Source organism: Hyla sarda, chromosome 5 (assembly GCF_029499605.1).
Source record: "Hyla sarda isolate aHylSar1 chromosome 5, aHylSar1.hap1, whole genome shotgun sequence".
Taxonomy (NCBI): Eukaryota; Metazoa; Chordata; class Amphibia; order Anura; family Hylidae; genus Hyla; species Hyla sarda.
The window spans coordinates 178,919,112-178,937,858 of NC_079193.1; the positions used below are offsets into that span (position 1 = coordinate 178,919,112).

Genomic DNA, 18,747 nt, shown 5'->3' on the forward strand with positions numbered 1-18,747 from the left:
TGTTTTTGTCTTATAAGTGTTATAATACATCAAATTACCCATAGTGATCACATTATAAATTATGACAATTATATTGATACAAATTATTCTAAATATACATCTTTATCCCACACTGAAAAAAATATATAAAAAATATAAATAATGAAAATTCATACCACCTCGTGCAAAATTAATAATGAAAAAAGTGCATAGTGCGAAGTGAAAAATGTGTATAAGAAAGACAATAGAAAGTTAGACCCCTTCATGATTATGATTATTAAAAAATTTTTATCTTCCTTATCACGACGTCAGCATCATTATCCTCCAAGGTATTATGGATGTATTAAGGTGCATATGCATATAACCTAAATCTAATTAAAAACATGAAAAAAGTAAACAAGTTAACATTTTTGTGGATGTAATTACAGAAACGATACAAAACTCAGTTGTTCATTTAGCCCAGTTGGAGCTATCGTACCTAAAGTGACAATCCACTTAGTCTCCTTCTGGGCCAAAATTTGCTTCGCATTGCCTCCCCTGATGCCATTTTTCCCTTTCTCAATCCCCCTAATGCGTAACGATCTTGGATCGCACCCATGTACCTGTTTAAAATGACGGGGTAATGTTTTGAGTAGATGGTTATCATGAATGTCCTTAGCCAATAAGATATCTCTTACATGTTCTCTTGTCCTAACTTTTAATTCTCGTGAGGTTAAACCCACATAGATTTTTTGGCAGCCACATGTGGCGTAATACACCACATGTGTGCTACTGCATGTAATATACTGTTGTATATTAAATCTTTTGACACCATCTGCAGATGTAAATTCCCTGGCTCTCTCCCTGTTTTCACATCCTCTGCACTCTCCACAATGGAAAAATCCTATTCTAGGTGCTCCTACTCCAAATGGATTTTTAATTTTAGCCACATAGTGGCTTCATACTAGGGAATCTTTTAGATTCTTCCCCCTCTTAGCCATCCTGGTCTGTAATGAATTTGGAAACTATTGGATCTACTTGTAATACATTCCAGTGTTCCTGGATCGCATACGGTCCCACTGGCAGTTAAATGGGGTAATGAATCTCGTAATATTTTGTTCCCGTCTTTCTTCCCTCTTTTTACTCCTCAATAATTCTGTTCTAGATGTATACTTTGCTCTATGATATGCTTGTTTTACTGACCTTTTGCTATATCCTCTTTCCAAAAAACGTTGTGTTAGAGCTCGACTTTGTTTTTCAAACTTCTCATTAGAGGAACAGATCATCTTCATTCTTAAAAATCTGAACCCTTCCAATACTTATCAGCTGCTGTATACTACAGATATACAACAGAGAAAATTGTGAAGTGCTTTCCAGTCTTACAACAGTGCTCTCTGCTGACACGTGTCAGGAACTGTCAAGATTAGAAACAAATCCCCATAGAAAACCTCTCCTGCTCTGTCCCACCGCAGCTGCCGTCGCAGCCGCATTAACCCCATAGATGCCGTAATCAATCCTGATCACGCATCTATGGTGTTGACAGGAGGAGTTTCCAGTTTTTCACAATATTTTGGAGTTTTTCACAAAAAATGCTGCATATGTCAACAAAAATGCACCACTTATATAAAGTAAAATGGTGTTTGTTTACTAATGTGATCCTGACTCTTTTTTGTCGGGTTTTGTGCACAAATTGTGTCGCACATTCCATGTGACACAATTTGCGACCAAAAAAACCAAAACCCTCCATTTTACAAGAAAAAATGAAAAGGGGGTGTGGCCACTGGAGAAAGTGGGCATGGCCCTGACAGCTTTATAAAACTCCAAAATATTTACTAAGGGTATGTTCACAGGCGCAAATTTTCGCAGTGTATTTAGCTGCGGATCCGCTGGTGAAGGCCCCGCTGTATGCTGGCTTTATATGTGCCTGCTGCTAGCGGCAATACGCCATTACGAGCAGATACAGTGCAGCAATGTGCGCGGCTTACTCGCACATCGCGGCCGCTCTCCCTGCTCTGAGCTAGGCAGAGAGCTCCCGCGATGTGCGAGTATACTGCGACTTGCACATCGCAGTGTGCCTGCTGGTAGCGGCGTATTGCCGCTACCAGCAGGCACATATAAAGCCAGCATAGAGCGGATGAGTCCATCCTTTAGGGGTTAAAGAGGTTGTCACATTTAATACATTGCCTACTTATTATTAGGATTCCTTAACAATACTCTGATGTTACCATTCTGAGAACTTCACTGATCAACTGTATTCCATGGGAAAATATAGCAGTAAATGTTGATATCAGAAGCAGAGCTTGTCTGTACTTGCTCTCCACACTTTCCAGTCATACTTTTCAGCCTTGACCACTCTATAAATGGATTGCCCTTGTTCTCTAGCCCATTGTAAATTGTAAGCCCTTGTGGGCAGGACCCTCTCTCCCTCTATACGAGTTTATGTGTCATGTTCACTGTACCTGTGTTTGTATTATTTATTTATCAAATGTAAAGTGCCCTGGAACCAAGTGTACTATATAAATTAATTAATAAATAATAATTGCTGTGGGAACAAATGGAAATGGGAACAAACAAATGGGGAAAAATGGTTGATTTCCTTGTAATTATGTTTTCTATTGAAGCCACACATGAGATAAATATCTGTCATAATTTCAACAGACCTTAAATGATTGATATGTCATGAATTTTCAATTTTTGTGCCCAGTATTTTCAGTTTTTTTTCCCACATATTATTTTTTTATTATTTTTTTTATTATTCTTTTTTTACAGCTGAAAACAATGGCCAAAATTGTGTGTGAATGTGGCCTAACAGTAAATCTCTGCTTTCTCTAAATGACAATGTTTTACAGATAACTGAAGTCAATCAAAGCCATTCTTTATCCTTCTACACTATATTTTGGTCAATTATTTAGTCAGTATTTTGAGAGAAAAACTATAATGCAAAGATGTGCCAATTTTTTTGTTTTTTTAATCTCCTGGTTTTGCCCATAAATATTGAAAAAATTCAATGTCCGATGCCAGCATTTAGATGTATGTATGTGATTTCTTGGCTTCTAGCATTATAGATGGTGGGTGCTATGCAGGATACATTATTATCCTTATTTCATCATTTTTGGAATGATACCAATTTTCAAATTGATTGGCTATTTTCACTGCCATAAGGATATATTGGGCAAATCAATTTGACATGTGTGTGGTTTGTTTTCAGCAATTTAAAGTGAATATTTATCATTTTGCCCAATACAATCTATAGGCTGGCTAATTTGATTGACCAAGAAATTGAGCTGATTGATTCTTTTTTCCTTTTCTAGGTAGTAAAATTTTGAAAAGGTAAGGCATTTCTACACTGTTAATATTTATGACATATACATTGTGTATTAACCATTTTACATTTTCTACATAACTAACATCATATGTAAATACCAGTGCATTGTTTTGTAGTTTAGATATTTCAGGTATAACTATTCCATTACTTTATATAAAATAAACATTCACATTGTCATCATAAAATAAATATGTCATTGAGCAGTTACCAAGTGCAGCTTTCTTGTGTCACTCCATCAATGGTTTTAAAAGTTATCCAAAATACCTAAATAAGTGATCCAATGCCAACAACTAGACATTTTGTAATAGGGGACATATTGCTGAAAGCAACATGTCTGTTGCTATGGTAAACTGCCCTCAGTAAGAGTGGCATTACTATGTTGACAGTTCCCCTTTAAGTAGTACAATGCAGTATTCCAGTATTGTAGTGCAATATTACCTGCTAATGCTTTACATACACATGCCAAACTTGAGGGTTCTGCATTAGCATTGTGATGGCATCAATGGGGGAACCCCCTCTTTCTTAAAGGGGTACTCCGGTGGAAAAACATTTTATTTTATTTTTTAAATCAACTGGTGCCAGAAAGTTAGACATGTTTGTAAATTACTTCTATTAAAAAACTTAATCCTTCCTGTATTTATTAGCTGCTGAATACTATAGAGGAAATTCTTTTCTTTTTGGAATGCTCTCTGATGACATCACAAACACACTGCTCTCTGCTGACGTTATTATAATAATAATAATAAGTCTTTATTTATTGTTGTCCTTAGTGGGATTTGAACCCAAGGCCCAAGCACTGCAAGGCAGCAGTGCTAACCACTAAGCCACCATGCTACCCTTAGCAGACATCTGCTATGCACGGTTGCTAAAATGGACAGAGATGTCAGCAGAGAGCACTGTGGTCATGATGTCATCAGTGTTCCAAAAAGAAAGGAATTTCCTCTGTAGCATTCAGCAGCTAATAAGTACTGGAAGGATTAAGATTTTTTAATAGAAGTAATTTACAAATATGTTTAACTTTCTGGCACCAGTTGATTTAAAAAAGAAAAAAAATGTTTTTCCACCAGAGTACCCCTTTAAACTGCTAACATATTGATAGTGGCATCTGAGAGGGCAAATCTCCAGGAATTCCCGGCCATTACAAATGGATTTTGGCTGTTAGTTACAGCTAAAACCCTCTGGATTTGGAACAGTGACAGTTCCTGTACCCCCACTATGAACCTAATAACCTACAGGAATAATCCACTCACTGGAGTGTTTTCTTTTCTTTTTGCTTCGTTTTTAATCATGCTTGGAAAAGGATTATCTTTTAGCTTATTTTAAACCATATTGGTAGATATATTCAATTATGTTGGGTAAAGGCACATGCTTGGGATTAGTTTGTTATGGTCTTCCCTGTAACTGTTATCTTCTTCTTCATTGTCTATATTTTCAGCATTGAGACTGCAGCTTCATCTTCTATTATCCATCACTTGATTTCTGGGTCCTATAAACATAAAAGCACTACCACTTTCTTTGTTCAGCGAACAGAAGTGAGTTTGCTGAAAATAGAAGAAAGAAACCCAGGACCATGATCCTTACATTTCCAGTGTATCATCATTACCTAGTTTAAGGGAATCTGTCAGTTGTATTTGCCGCTAAGAGCTGCAGACCCAGGAGAGTTTTAAAGCCTTTTCTGGAACTGATTTTGGTTGCCAAACTCATGAAATAGCTTTTTTGCTTCTCAGCCAAGTGTCAAGGTGGCGGCCCGAGCTGCTCAGATGCCACAGCCTTGCCAGCCTCCTCTCTTGACCATTCCTCCTGGCCACTCCTTGACTGATATGAAAAGCCTTGTACGTCAGACAAAGAGAGAATGGGAGGTGAAGGTGAAAAAGGAGGCGTGCCAGGCTATGGCACTAAAGTAGTTTGGCACTGCCTCCTTGAAACTATTTTATTTGGCAACCAAAATAAGTTTCAAGAAAGGTACAGTTTTCTTTTATACCCTAACAGCTATCTAATGGTGTATGCAGCTCATAACAGAAAATACAGCTGAGAGATTCTCTTTAACTAAGGTTTACGACTAAGGCTCCTTTCACACTTCCGTTTTCCCCTGGTAGCTGACGTCCATTAGGAAAATAGAGGGAGAAAAAATTGCGCATGACACGTCTTATTCTCCCGCTATCTTTGGCCACAATAACGGGAGTTATAATTAATGGACGTTGGAGGAATCCCATTCAAATTATGGGATCCTCTTTGTCCGTTATAACTCCGTTAGGCTCCATTGCAATAACGGACATTAAAGGTGGTCAAAGTGAAAAAATGTCCGTTTGTAATGTCCGTTTGTAACGGAGCAACAGAGTGAATGTAGCCTTAGTTATAAAGTTTATATTGACTTCAAGATCATTTAATTTTCCTTCTTTCATAGCAACATAAATACCCTACACAGATATGTGTATGCATTACTACCGTAATCATTAATTAATATCTAAGGTGGATACGACTGCTGCAAACATTAGACTTACCAAAATCTTAAAGCCTAAAAATATGAAAGCATAGTAATGTGTTGTTTCAGTGTCATTTTACAAAACAATTGCTTTGGCACAGTTCCCCTGACCCTGCACTTCCTTACCTCCCAATGTTTCCTGATGCATTTCCAGTATGGAGCACCTGCATAGATAAAACAGATGACTTTCTGGGCCTGTTTCTGCTAACAGCAGGCAGGAGCAGTGGTGACTGATTGGTTGAAACATGAGGATTAATGGGTATTTATATTTCATTAAATTTTATGCTCACTAGAGAATAATGTATCACTCACAGATATTGAAACATATGTCAACCCTATCCACTTACATATAATTCAATTTGACTTAAATGGATTGATCAAATTTTATTAAAGTCCAATAGATCTTCTAAAAAGGCCTACAAACATAATATTGCTGCTTCTCATTCATCGGATAAAAGGAGGCAATTGTGTTGTAATTCTATTTATACCATTTTTCGAGAAAAGAGAGATTATTGTGGAGAGAATACTCATTACAAGGTGACTGGAGCTGTCTGAAGGACTTTACATGAAAATGACAAACGGAATTCTCAATTGGTGGTATGGTATCCTTGTTAGTGGTGTTAGACTTGAAATTACAATTGTATGGCCTCCACTTATTGTGACATTGCTATATATATATATATATATATATATATATAACCCAACCTGTGTATGTATGTGTATATTTTCCAGCATAGGCCAGAGATATTTAGATAAAAACTTGGTACACATGTTACTTATAGGTCAACTAAAAATACATGTGAATAAACCTTAAAGGGGTACTCTGGTGGAAATAAAAAACATTTTTTAATCAACTGGTGCCAGAAAGTTAAACACATTTGTAAATTACTTATATAGTTAGTACGGTCGAAAAAAGTATTATATTAAAAAAAATCTTCATCCTTCCAGTACTTATTAGCTGCTGAATACTACAGAGGAAATGATTTTCTTTTTGGAACACAGAACTCTCTGCTGACATCATGACCACAGTGCTCTCTGCTGACATCTCTGTCCATTTTAAGAACTGTCTAGAGTAGGAGAAAATCCCCATAGCAAACATATGCTGCTCTGGACAGTTCCTAAAATGGACAGAGATGTCAGCAGAGAGCACTGTGGTCATGATGTCAGCAGAGAGCTCTGTGTTCCAAAAAGAAAAGAATTTCCTCTGTAGTATTCAGCAGCTAATGGATACTAAATGGATTAAGATTTTTAAATAGAAGTAATTTCCAAATCTGTTTAACTTTTTGGCACCAGTTGATTTAAAAAAAAAAAAGTTTTCTACCGGAGTACCCCTTTAAGCCACCCACATTTGTGAGGGTATGGGTTTTTGACTGAAGTCCCATGCGAGTCTATGGGACTTCTGTTACATCTCCTGATCGTCTTACTCTCTGGCTGCAGAGATTGCCAGGACTTTTAAACATCCAGCTGACTGTCTGGCAGGCAGGTGCAGAGAATATTAACCCGATAACGACCATGGACGAGAAAAGACGTCCAGGTTGGCGGGCGTTCCGGCACCTGGACGTCTATACTCGTCCATTCTTCTCGTGGGTGCTGCCCAGTGCACCTACGAGATCGCGGCAGGGACTCGGCTGTATCACACAGCCGGGACCCTGCTGCACTGCCAGGACCGAAGTAAACTTCGGTCCCGGCAGTTTTAACCCTTACAGCCGCGGTCGGAAGTGACCGCGCGCTGTAAGGAGTTCTGACAGAGGGAGGGGGCTCATCGCGGGGTGCTGCTGCATACCTGGGCAGCCGGGTGTCCTACAAAGACCCCCAGGTCTGCCCTGGGTATTGCCTGAAAGGACGTGCCAGAGGCTGCCTGCCTAATATGCTGCCTGCTAGTGAAAACTGGCAGGCAGCATATAACAGCAATGCTTTGGAATACTAAGTAATAAAAATAAAAGTGTAAAAAATAAATAAAAATGTAATAAAAGTGTAAAAAAAAATTATTAAAAATACATTTATTAAATGAATCTAATAAAAAAAAATGCATAATGTGTAGGATCGCATTGGCGGACATCCGCAGCATGTAATATGCTGCGGATGTCCGCCACGTGATCCTACATATTATGCAGCAGTCACGGTAATGAGCTCCCTGCTGCGGCTGGGTAGCTTTGTGTGTCCACTCATAGCGGCGGATTTCCCGCCAGCAGTCATGAGTGGACACACTGAGCTACCCAGCCGCAGCAGTGATGGATATATTCGCCATGAGCGGGTGCTTATTCCCACAACATGGCGGATATATCCATCAGGAGCCTTAACTGTCACAGACAGACGCGTTATACTGCCAGCCAACCAAGGACCAATCAGAGAGGTCCCTGGTCCAGCCAATAACTTGTAGGGGTGCGGTATATAAATGGGGTCACTTGTGGGGGTGGGGGTACTGTTCTGCCCTGAAAGCCAAATGGCGCTCCTCTTCTTCTGAGTCCTACCACGCGGCCAAGGAACCATATATGGCCAAAGCAGGGGTATTTCCGAACATGGGACAAGCAGCTAAATAAAATATAGGGTGCATTTCTTTCAATATCAGAAGTGATGTACAAAAAAATATGCCCCCCAAATGATGCATTTGTGAAATTTTTTTAACACTGACTTTGTAATAATTCCTGCCAAAAAACTATGGTGTTAAAATACTCACTGTACCCCCTAGCGAATACCTTGAGGGGTCTAGTTTTTAAAATGGGGTCATTTGGGGGGTGTTCCTATGTTCTACTACCTTTTAATTTCTGCAAACCTTGCATAGCACATAAAAAAAGATGTACTTTTCAAATTTTCAAAATGTTCAAAATTTCAAGTTAAATTGTTAGGCTTCTAACTAATTTAAAATGTTAATTAAAAACAAAAAAATGACGTCAAAATAAAGTAGACATCTGAAAGTATAAGTTTCATAAACTATTTGGTCAGTATGTATAAATATATGCAACCTATTAGTGTTAAAGTAGCAAAAAATCGTAATTTTTGGTAAAAATTTCTTGATTTTTTGCATTGTAAAAAAAAACTATAAATGATATTGGCTTACTTTTACTATGTACATGAAGGACAATTTGTGACAAAAAAACAATGTCAGAATTATCGTGATTGGCAAAAAGTTACCAGAGTTATTCTCTAATAAAGACAGACATCCCCGATTTGAAAAAACAGGCCTGGTCTTTCAGGGGCGTACAGGTTTATTTGCATTGGTCCTTAAGGGGTTAAGTGCAGGGTATAGGGTATAAGTTTGGGATAAGAGGACGAGATATAAGGACAGGATATGAGGACTGGATATTAGGAGGGCATATGAGGCTGGAATATGAAGATGGGATATGAAGTCTGGATATGAGGTTGAGATATGAGGTTAAGATAGGAGGACAGGATAGTTGGATGGGATATGAGCACAGAATATGAGGTTTCAAATATATACTGTATATATATATATATATATATATATATATATATATATATATATATATAGTCAAAGTCCCAAAATCACAGCACCAGCCAGGTCATGGATCTTGAAAAACTGGATTACTTTAGTTTCTCAAATGCATTTGTTGTGGGGAGAATAAAGTAATCCAGTTTTTCAAGATCCATGACCTGGCTGGTACTGTGATTTTGGGACTTTGACTACATTGACCCTGGGCTGGCTGCCTGGGTGTTCACGAGCACAGAGGTCGATCCCCAGAGGTCGATCCCCGAACTGATAAACAGGGAACCTTTTAAAATATACCTTTTATTATTTTTCTTTAAAATTCAAGTTAACACTTTCCGGGTGTGAATTTTCATATATATAAGTCGCCATTGACTACCTCTGTCTTGCCTTTAACATAAGGTGCTTAAAGAGACATGTATATTGCTTCTGTCTTCTGTAGTACTTAGTCAGGCAGAGTTCAGACTATGCATGTATTATGCGCTATTCCTGTTTCCGCTGTTTGTCTTATTTGCAAAGTGGCAATGTGCAAAGTGTCTGTGAGTTAGCATATTCCTCCATGTAGTTAAGGCATGTTTTATATGTCCATAGGTATAAAGGTGACTAGTGCATAATAGTAACCATATTTATACACGGTGTCCACAATCACATATTGCACTGGTGATATTGCACAGTCCACAGTCTTATTATTGCACTAAATAGTATTGCACATGCCACTTAGCTTATTTCTTCTAGGTAGTAAGGTGCGTCTTTTATCATCTTTGGAGCTTCCAGGTATGCATTAGGTGCCGATCCTACGCGTTTCCTCTATGCGATTCTTCAGGGACCTTGTTGCGGCATTCCAAACTCTTGGCTTGCATCCTTTTATCTAAGCAGCTCCTTTCATCTGTGCGGCTCTGATGCCGGCCGTACTACATTTAATTATCCTGCAGTGCTTTATACCTAATAACTCCTCCTTCACTCTGCCTATTACTCTGGTCCGCCAATCTCCAGCCTGCGCATAGAAACTGCGCTCTCTATTGCCGTGGCTGGACTCTCACAGGTATGGCTATGAGGGGAGTGTCTTTAATGCTCAGGTGCGCTATTCAGCCCTCGTTCTGAGCTCTGGATAGTCAGTGGACAGGTCGCTTTTCTTGCGTTCCAGCTGCATTTTAACTCTTTCACTGCTAGATAACGTGTTCTCTGTTTCTCTGTTACATCTATTTACTTAATAGTTACATATTTTCCATTTCTTCAAACTATAGGCTGTTACAATTGATAACTTGTTGGTAAGTGTTGTTATTGAAAATTTGTATGTTTTATCTTATTTTATGTTATTTTTTGAAACACGCATAGGATACAAAGTCATTTAAGCCCTCTGGTTTCACCGCTTCCAAGGTGAAGGTCCAGAAGGCTTCTCTTTGAAGAAGCATATTATCCCAATCACCTCCTCTGCTTGGTAAGGGTATGACTTCGATGACTTGTGCCTGGAGACCTTGCACGTCACTTTGCTGATGGAAAGCAAAATGGTTCGCTACTGGGGTGTCTCGCATATGCACTATATCCCCTACGTGTTCTTGTAGCCTTTGTCGGAAATTTCGAAAAGTTTTTCCCACATAATTTTGTGGGCATGTGCAAGTTAGGAGATAGATCACCCCCTTTGTCTCACAGTTGGCAAAATGTTTAATCTGATATTCTTTCTTTGTTACCGCACTGCTGAATTTGTTTCCTTTTTAAATATATTGGCACATTGTGCATTTGCCACTGTCACGATTCGGCTGGCAGGAGGTGGATCCCCTGTGCCAGAGAGGGATTGGCGTGGACCGTGCTAGTGGACCGGTTCTAAGTTACTACTGGTATTCACCAGAGCCCGCCGCAAAGCGGGATGGTCTTGCAGCGGCAGTAGTAACCAGGTCGTATCCACTAGCAACGGCTCAACCTCTCTGACTGCTGAAGATAGGCGCGGTACAAGGGAGTAGACAAGAGCAAGGTCGGACGTAGCAGAAGGTCGGGGCAGGCAGCAAGGATCGTAGTCAGGGGCAACGGCAGGAGGTCTGAAACACAGGCTAGGAACACACAAGGGAACGCTTTCACTGGCACGATGGCAACAAGATCCGGCGAGGGAGTGCAGGGGAAGTGAGGTATACATAGGGAGTGCACAGGTGAACACACTAATTAGACCAACTGCGCCAATCAGCGGCGCAGTGGCCCTTTAAATCGCAGAGACCTGGCGCGCGCGCGCCCTAGGGAGCGGGGCCGCGCGCGCCGGGACAGGACCGACGGAGAGCGAGTCAGGTACGGGAGCCGGGGTGCGCATCGCGAGCGGGCGCCACCCGCATCGCGAATCGTATCCCGGCTGGAGGCGGTATCGCAGCGCACCCGGTCAGTAGATCTGACCGGGGCGCTGCAGTAGCGAGGATGTGGCGAGCGCTCCGGGGAGGAGCGGGGACCCGAAGCGCTCGGCGTAACAGTACCCCCCCCCCCCTTGGGTCTCCCCCTCTTCTTGGGGCCTGAGAACCTGAGGACCAGACTTTTGTCAAGGATGTTGTCCTCAGGTTCCCAGGATCTCTCTTCAGGACCACGGGATGGGGGTAAGTCTGTAATAAAATCCATACCAATCAGAGACCAAGGCTGATCGGGGACAGGTAGAGGATGAAGGAGACCAGCAGGCCTCTGGCGAGGAGTCTTATCCCGGGCACAGACAGTACAGGCCCGCACAAAATCAACAACATCCGTCTCCAGAGTCGGCCACCAATAGAAGCGAGAGATGAGTTGCAAGGACTTTTTGATGCCTGCATGGCCAGCAAGGTGGGAGGAGTGACCCCATTTGAGAATCCCGAGACGTTGGCGTGGAGAAACGAAGGTCTTCCCTGGAGGAGTTTGCCTGATGGAGGCTGGAGAAGTGGAGATCAGACAGTCAGGAGGAATGATGTGTTGCGGAGAGACCTCTACTTCCGAGGCATCCGAGGAACGAGAGAGAGCATTGACCCTAATGTTCTTGTCGGCAGGGCGAAAATGAATTTCAAAGTTAAAACGGGCAAAGAACAAAGACCACCTGGCCTGGCGAGGATTCAGCCGTTGGGCAGACTGGAGATAGGAGAGATTCTTGTGATCGGTGTAAATGATAACTGGAAATTTTGATCCCTCCAGCAGATGCCTCCATTCCTCAAGTGCCAATTTAATGGCCAGTAGTTCTCGATCCCCGATGGAGTAGTTCCTCTCCTCCGGAGAGAAGGTCCTAGAAAAAAAAACACAAGTAACAGTATGCCCGGAAGAGTCTTTTTGTAGAAGAACCGCTCCAGCTCCCACTGAGGATGGGTTTAGATGGGTTAGGTCTGGAGAGCACGGGAGCAGAAGAAAAGGCAGACTTGAGCCGTTTAAATGCGTCTTCCGCTTGGGGAGACCAGGACTTAGGATTGGCATTCTTCTTGGTTAAAGCCACGATAGGAGCCACAATAGTGGAAAAATGTGGAATAAATTGTCTGTAATAATTGGCAAACCCCAAAAAACGTTGGATAGCACGGAGTCCGGAGGGGCGTGGCCAATCTAAGACGGCAGAGAGTTTATCTGGGTCCATTTGTAGTCCCTGGCCAGAGACCAAGTATCCTAGGAAAGGAAGAGATTGACATTCAAACAGACATTTCTCCATTTTGGCATAAAGTTGATTGTCCCGAAGTCTCTGAAGAACCATGCGGACATGCTGGCGATGTTCTTCTAAGTTGGCAGAAAAAATCAGAATATCGTCCAGATACACAACAACACAGGAATATAAAAGATCACGAAAAATTTCATTAACAAAGTCTTGGAAGACGGCAGGGGCGTTGCACAGGCCAAAGGGCATGACCAGATACTCAAAGTGTCCATCTCTGGTGTTAAATGCAGTTTTCCATTCGTCCCCCTCCCTGATGCGGATAAGATTATAAGCACCTCTTAAGTCCAGTTTGGTAAAGATGTGGGCACCTTGAAGGCGATCAAGGAGTTCTGAGATAAGAGGTAGGGGGTAGCGGTTCTTTACCGTGATTTTATTAAGTCCGCGGTAATCAATGCAAGGACGTAGGGAGCCATCTTTTTTGGACACAAAGAAAAATCCAGCTCCGGCAGGAGAGGAGGATTTGCGGATAAACCCCTTTTTTAGATTTTCCTGGATGTATTCAGACATAGCAAGAGTCTCTGGGGCGGACAGAGGATAAATTCTGCCCCGGGGTGGAGTAGTACCCGGGAGGAGGTCAATAGGACAGTCATAAGGCCTGTGAGGAGGTAAAGTCTCAGCTTGTTTTTTGCAAAATACGTCAGCATAGTCCATATAAGCCTTAGGGAGACTGGTTACAGGAGGAACCACAGGGTCACGGCAGGGAGTACTGGGAACCGGTTTAAGACAGTCCTTGAAACAAGAAGTACCCCAGCTCTTGATCTCTCCTGTGGACCAATCAAGGGTTGGGGAATGGCGTTGAAGCCACGGTAGTCCAAGGAGAATTTCGGAAGTGCAATTGGAGAGGACCAAAAACTCAATTTTTTCGTGATGAGGTCCGATGCACATTAGGAGGGGTTCCGTGCGATAATGCACGGCACAGTCCAATCTTTCATTGTTAACACAATTGATGTAGAGGGGTCTGGCGAGACTGGTCACAGGGATGTTGAACCTGTTGATGAGTAGTGTTGAGCGGCATAGGCCATATTCGAATTCGCGAATATTCGCGAATATATGGACGAATATTCGTCATATATTCGCGAATATTCGCATATTCGTTATATTCCCGTTTTATTTTCGCATATGCGAACATTCGCGTATGCGAAAACTATCATATGTGCATATTAGCATATACAAAATTAACATATGCGAAAATTCGCATATGTGAAAATTCGCATATGCTAATTTTCGCATATGCGAATTTTCGCGCGCCAGTCTCACACAGTAGTATTAGAGCCTTCTTTACACCACACAAGCTGGAAGCAGAGAGGGATGATCACTGTGATGTGTACTGTGAAAAAAAAAAAAAAAAAAAAAAAAAAAAAACGAATATTCGTAATTACGAATATATAGCGCTATATTCGCGAAATTCGCGAATTCGCGAATATGCGACATTCGCGAATAATATTCGAATTGCGAATATTCGTGAGCAACACTATTGATGAGAGAGGCCAAAATAAAATTTCCTGCAGATCCGGAATCCAAGAAGGCCTTAGTAGAGAAGGAGAAGGTAGAGGCAGATATCCGCACAGGCACAGTAAGGCGTGGAGAAGCAGAGTTGACATCAAGAACTGTGTCACCTTTGTGCGGAGTCAGCGTACGTCTTTCCAGGCGGGGAGGACGGATAGGACAATCCTTCAGGAAGTGTTCGGTACCGGCACAGTACAGGCAAAGATTCTCCATGCGGCGTCGTGTCCTCTCTTGAGGAGTCAAGCGAGACCGGTCAACTTGCATAGCCTCCACGGCGGGAGGCACAGGAACGGATTGCAGAGGACCAGAGGAGAGAGGAGCCGGGGAGAAAAAACGCCTCGTGCGAACAAAGTCCATATCCTGGCGGAGCTCCTGACGCCTTTCGGAAAAACGCATGTCAATGCGAGTGGCAAGATGAATGAGTTCATGTAGGTTAGCAGGAATTTCTCGTGCGGCCAGAACATCTTTAATGTTGCTGGATAGGCCTTTTTTAAAGGTCGCGCAGAGGGCCTCATTATTCCAGGATAATTCGGAAGCAAGAGTACGGAATTGGATGGCGTACTCGCCAACGGAAGAATTACCCTGGACCAGGTTCAGCAGGGCAGTCTCAGCAGAAGAGGCTCGGGCAGGTTCCTCAAAGACACTTCGAATTTCCGAGAAGAAGGAGTGTACAGAGGCAGTGATGGGGTCATTGCGGTCCCAGAGCGGTGTGGCCCATGACAGAGCTTTCCCAGACAGAAGGCTGACTACGAAAGCCACCTTAGACCTTTCAGTAGGAAACTGGTCCGACATCATCTCCAAGTGCAGGGAACATTGTGAAAGAAAGCCACGGCAAAACTTAGAGTCCCCATCAAATTTATCCGGCAAGGAAAGTCGTAGGCCGGAAGCGGCCACTCGCTGCGGAGGAGGTGCAGGAGCTGGCGGAGGAGATGATTGCTGAAGCTGTGATAGTAGCTGCTGTAGCATCACGGTCAGTTGAGACAGCTGGTGGCCTTGTTGCGCTATCTGTTGCGACTGCTGGGCGACCACCGTGGTGAGGTCGGCGACAACTGGCAGTGGAACTTCAGCGGGATCCATGGCCGGATCTACTGTCACGATTCGGCTGGCAGGAGGTGGATCCTCTGTGCCAGAGAGGGATTGGCGTGGACCGTGTTAGTGGACCGGTTCTAAGTTACTACTGGTATTCACCAGAGCCCGCCGCAAAGCGGGATGGTCTTGCAGCGGCGGTAGTAACCAGGTCGTATCCACTAGCAACGGCTCAACCTCTCTGACTGCTGAAGATAGGCGCGGTACAAGGGAGTAGACAAGAGCAAGGTCGGACGTAGCAGAAAGTCGGGGCAGGCAGCAAGGATCGTAGTCAGGGGCAACGGCAGGAGGTCTGAAACACAGGCTAGGAACACACAAGGGAACGCTTTCACTGGCACGATGGCAACAAGATCCGGCGAGGGAGTGCAGGGGAAGTGAGGTATACATAGGGAGTGCACAGGTGAACACACTAATTAGACCAACTGCGTCAATCAGCGGCGCAGTGGCCCTTTAAATCGCAGAGACCCGGCGCGCGCGCGCCCTAGGGAGCGGGGCCGCGCGCGCCGGGACAGGACCGACGGAGAGCGAGTCAGGTACGGGAGCCGGGGTGCGCATCGCGAGCGGGCGCCACCCGCATCGCGAATCGTATCCCGGCTGGAGGCGGTATCGCAGCGCACCCGGTCAGTAGATCTGACCGGGGCGCTGCAGTAGCGAGGATGTGGCGAGCGCTCCGGGGAGGAGCGGGGACCCGGAGCGCTCGGCGTAACAGCCGCACTTAAATGTTCCATTTGGTTTAGTTGTCAGCCATCCTTCTCTAGGGTTTTTTTCAAAATTACTTTGGACCAGTTTGTCCCTTAAATTGCACCCTCTTTTATATGTGATCTGCGGTTCACTTGGGATCAGTTCTTTTAGGGTCTCATGAAGCCTTAGTATGCCCCAGTATTTGCTGAGGATTTCCTTTACTTCTTTAGCTTTGTCATCATATACACCTATTATTCTTGATGTTTCTTTTCCTTCTTTATTGTCTTTATTTTTGGAGTCAGAAGTGAGGACCTATTTGCTTTCAGTGCTCTGTGATAAGCTCTTTTTAGTATTTTATTAGGATATCCCCTGTTCTTTAATCTAGTGCGAAGTTCATCAGCTTTACTTCTAAATTCTTCCAAAGTGGAGCAATTTCTTCTAATTCGGAGGTACTGTACCGTTGGAATTCCCTGCTTCAGTGGGCGCGGATGGCAACTGTCCCACCGAAGCAGGGAATTTGTGGCTGTTTCTTTTCGGAAAACTGTGGTCTGAACATTTCTGTCTTTTGTGACCCAAATTTTTAAATCCAGGAACACCATGCTCTCAGCACTGATGGTGCTCGTGAATCCTAATTGGTTTTCATTCAGCTCCCTCACAAAGGCCTCAAACATCTCTTTGGTGGACGACCAAATGATCAGGATGTCGTCAATGAATCTAAGCCACAATGTTATGTGGCTAGTCCATGACGACATCCTGTCATTAAATACCACTTGGTCCTACCACCAGCCGAGGTACAGATTAGCGTAACTGGGGGCGGAGGGGCTCCCCATCGCTGTACCTCGGCTTTGGTGGAAGGACTCTCCTTCAAATTGGAAGTCGTTTTTTGTAAGAACAAATGTTAATAGTGCCATTACCAGTTTGTTATGTGGGATGTATTGATTCCCTCTCGTCTTGAGGAAGGACTCCACTGCCTCCAGCCCCTTGCTGTGGGAGATGGAGGAGTATAGAGCCTCCACATCTAGTGTGGCTAACAACACCCCCTCTTCTAGTTTCACAACCTCAAGTCTTTTTAATACGCCAGTTGTGTCGCGGACATACGAAGGCAACGCGTACACAAACAGAGGTAAAATATTATCCACATACTGGCTTGCACCTTCTGTTAGATTACTGATACCTGATCAGATAAAAAAAATTATATATGTATAGAAAAAGAAAACAAAGTAGTAACATTATCAGTTTGCAGGGACACCTTAAAGCATATCTGTTGTTTCGGGTAACTCTTAGAATCTAACTATAAGAACAATTTTATAAATCTTCCCCACTATGTTTTGCTAATTGCTAGGCTCATTCCATTGCCACAAAACAGTCTTTGTGTATAAAGCATGTATACAAATAACACAAAGATCCAATATAAGGGGTATTAAATTAAGTTAAATGAAAATGATACGTCCACTGTGTGTGTAAACAATTTTATTTTACAAGAGCTTTTATTGCCTTTACTGAACTATAGCATCTGTAAAGCAATGTTTTATATTATCTATTCAGGTAGTGATATGTTGGAAAATCTTACCCATATAAAACTTAGCATTTTTTCATATCAAAATAATAATTAAAGTGAAGGTAAACTTTGTTACCACTTTAAAGCTTATATTTGGGAGTTAACATACTAAATCAATTACCTTTAGAAACAAGTAATAGTAACCCAGTACACTGTTTAGAATTCAATTTCCCTGTTTGCTGCCCTGCAGGTTCCATCAGTAGAATGCAGGTGCCATCTACTAAAGCCGTTGTGATTTCCAGCAGGACATTGTGAGTCAAGCGGTTCCCTAATATAATTAATAAAGGGTATCCACATTTTAATCTTTATTTGCTAGAAATTGTTTTTTTTTTTGTGTTTAATAAGAGTCTTTCTAATACTTAGACTGTCTTTGATTTTTATATAAATTGCATTACAATTATTTGTGTTGCATTTATTAACACATATATTATTAACTTTTGACAAATAGGGATATATATATATATATATATATATATATATATATATATAGTCCTTGCAAAGCTGTGACTACAGAGTTTGAATGGCATAAAACACTTACTTGTATATTCATATGCTCAGGGTGACAAAGTATGCAGGTGCATGTTATATACTATACAGCATTTTTTTTCTTCACACTTACATGTCATTTTATACACTACAACTAGCATCACTTTATTAGAAGCCAAACTATCCTGCTCTGGGCAGTTCCTGAGATGGACAGGGGTGTCAGCAGAGAGCACTGTGGTCATACTGGAAAGAACTACACAACTTCCCCTAGAGCATACAGTGGCTGATAAGTACTGGAAGGCTTAAGATTTTTAAATAGAAGTTACCATACATAATTTTTGGCAATGCATTATATATGGTTAATCTTAATACTCACAATCTTCAGGGGATGTTTTTGCCCCAGGGATGATGAAGATATAAAGTTTGTAAGCCTCCCCTTCCACCCCTGGGCTCCAGCCGTAGTGACGCACCCCTCTGCATGATTGACGGACCGCGTCACCACTCTGCTCTGTCTCCGTCAATCACGCTGAGGAGGACGTCACTACAGACGGAGCGATGGGACTAGGTAAGTACAGCTCCTTTCCCAGGG

At 42.4% G+C, this 18,747-nt stretch overlaps 1 long non-coding RNA gene across 1 annotated transcript in view; it reads left to right on the top strand.

Moving 5' to 3' along the window:
* Positions 1-17,967, top strand: part of LOC130272612 (uncharacterized) — a 39,619-nt gene extending 21,652 nt beyond the window's left edge. The window contains exons 2-3 of the long non-coding RNA XR_008843646.1: positions 3,270-3,288; positions 17,863-17,967. This is a non-coding gene — a long non-coding RNA (uncharacterized LOC130272612). The remainder of the gene's footprint in view (positions 1-3,269; positions 3,289-17,862) is intronic.
* Positions 17,968-18,747: the final 780 nt, after the last annotated feature.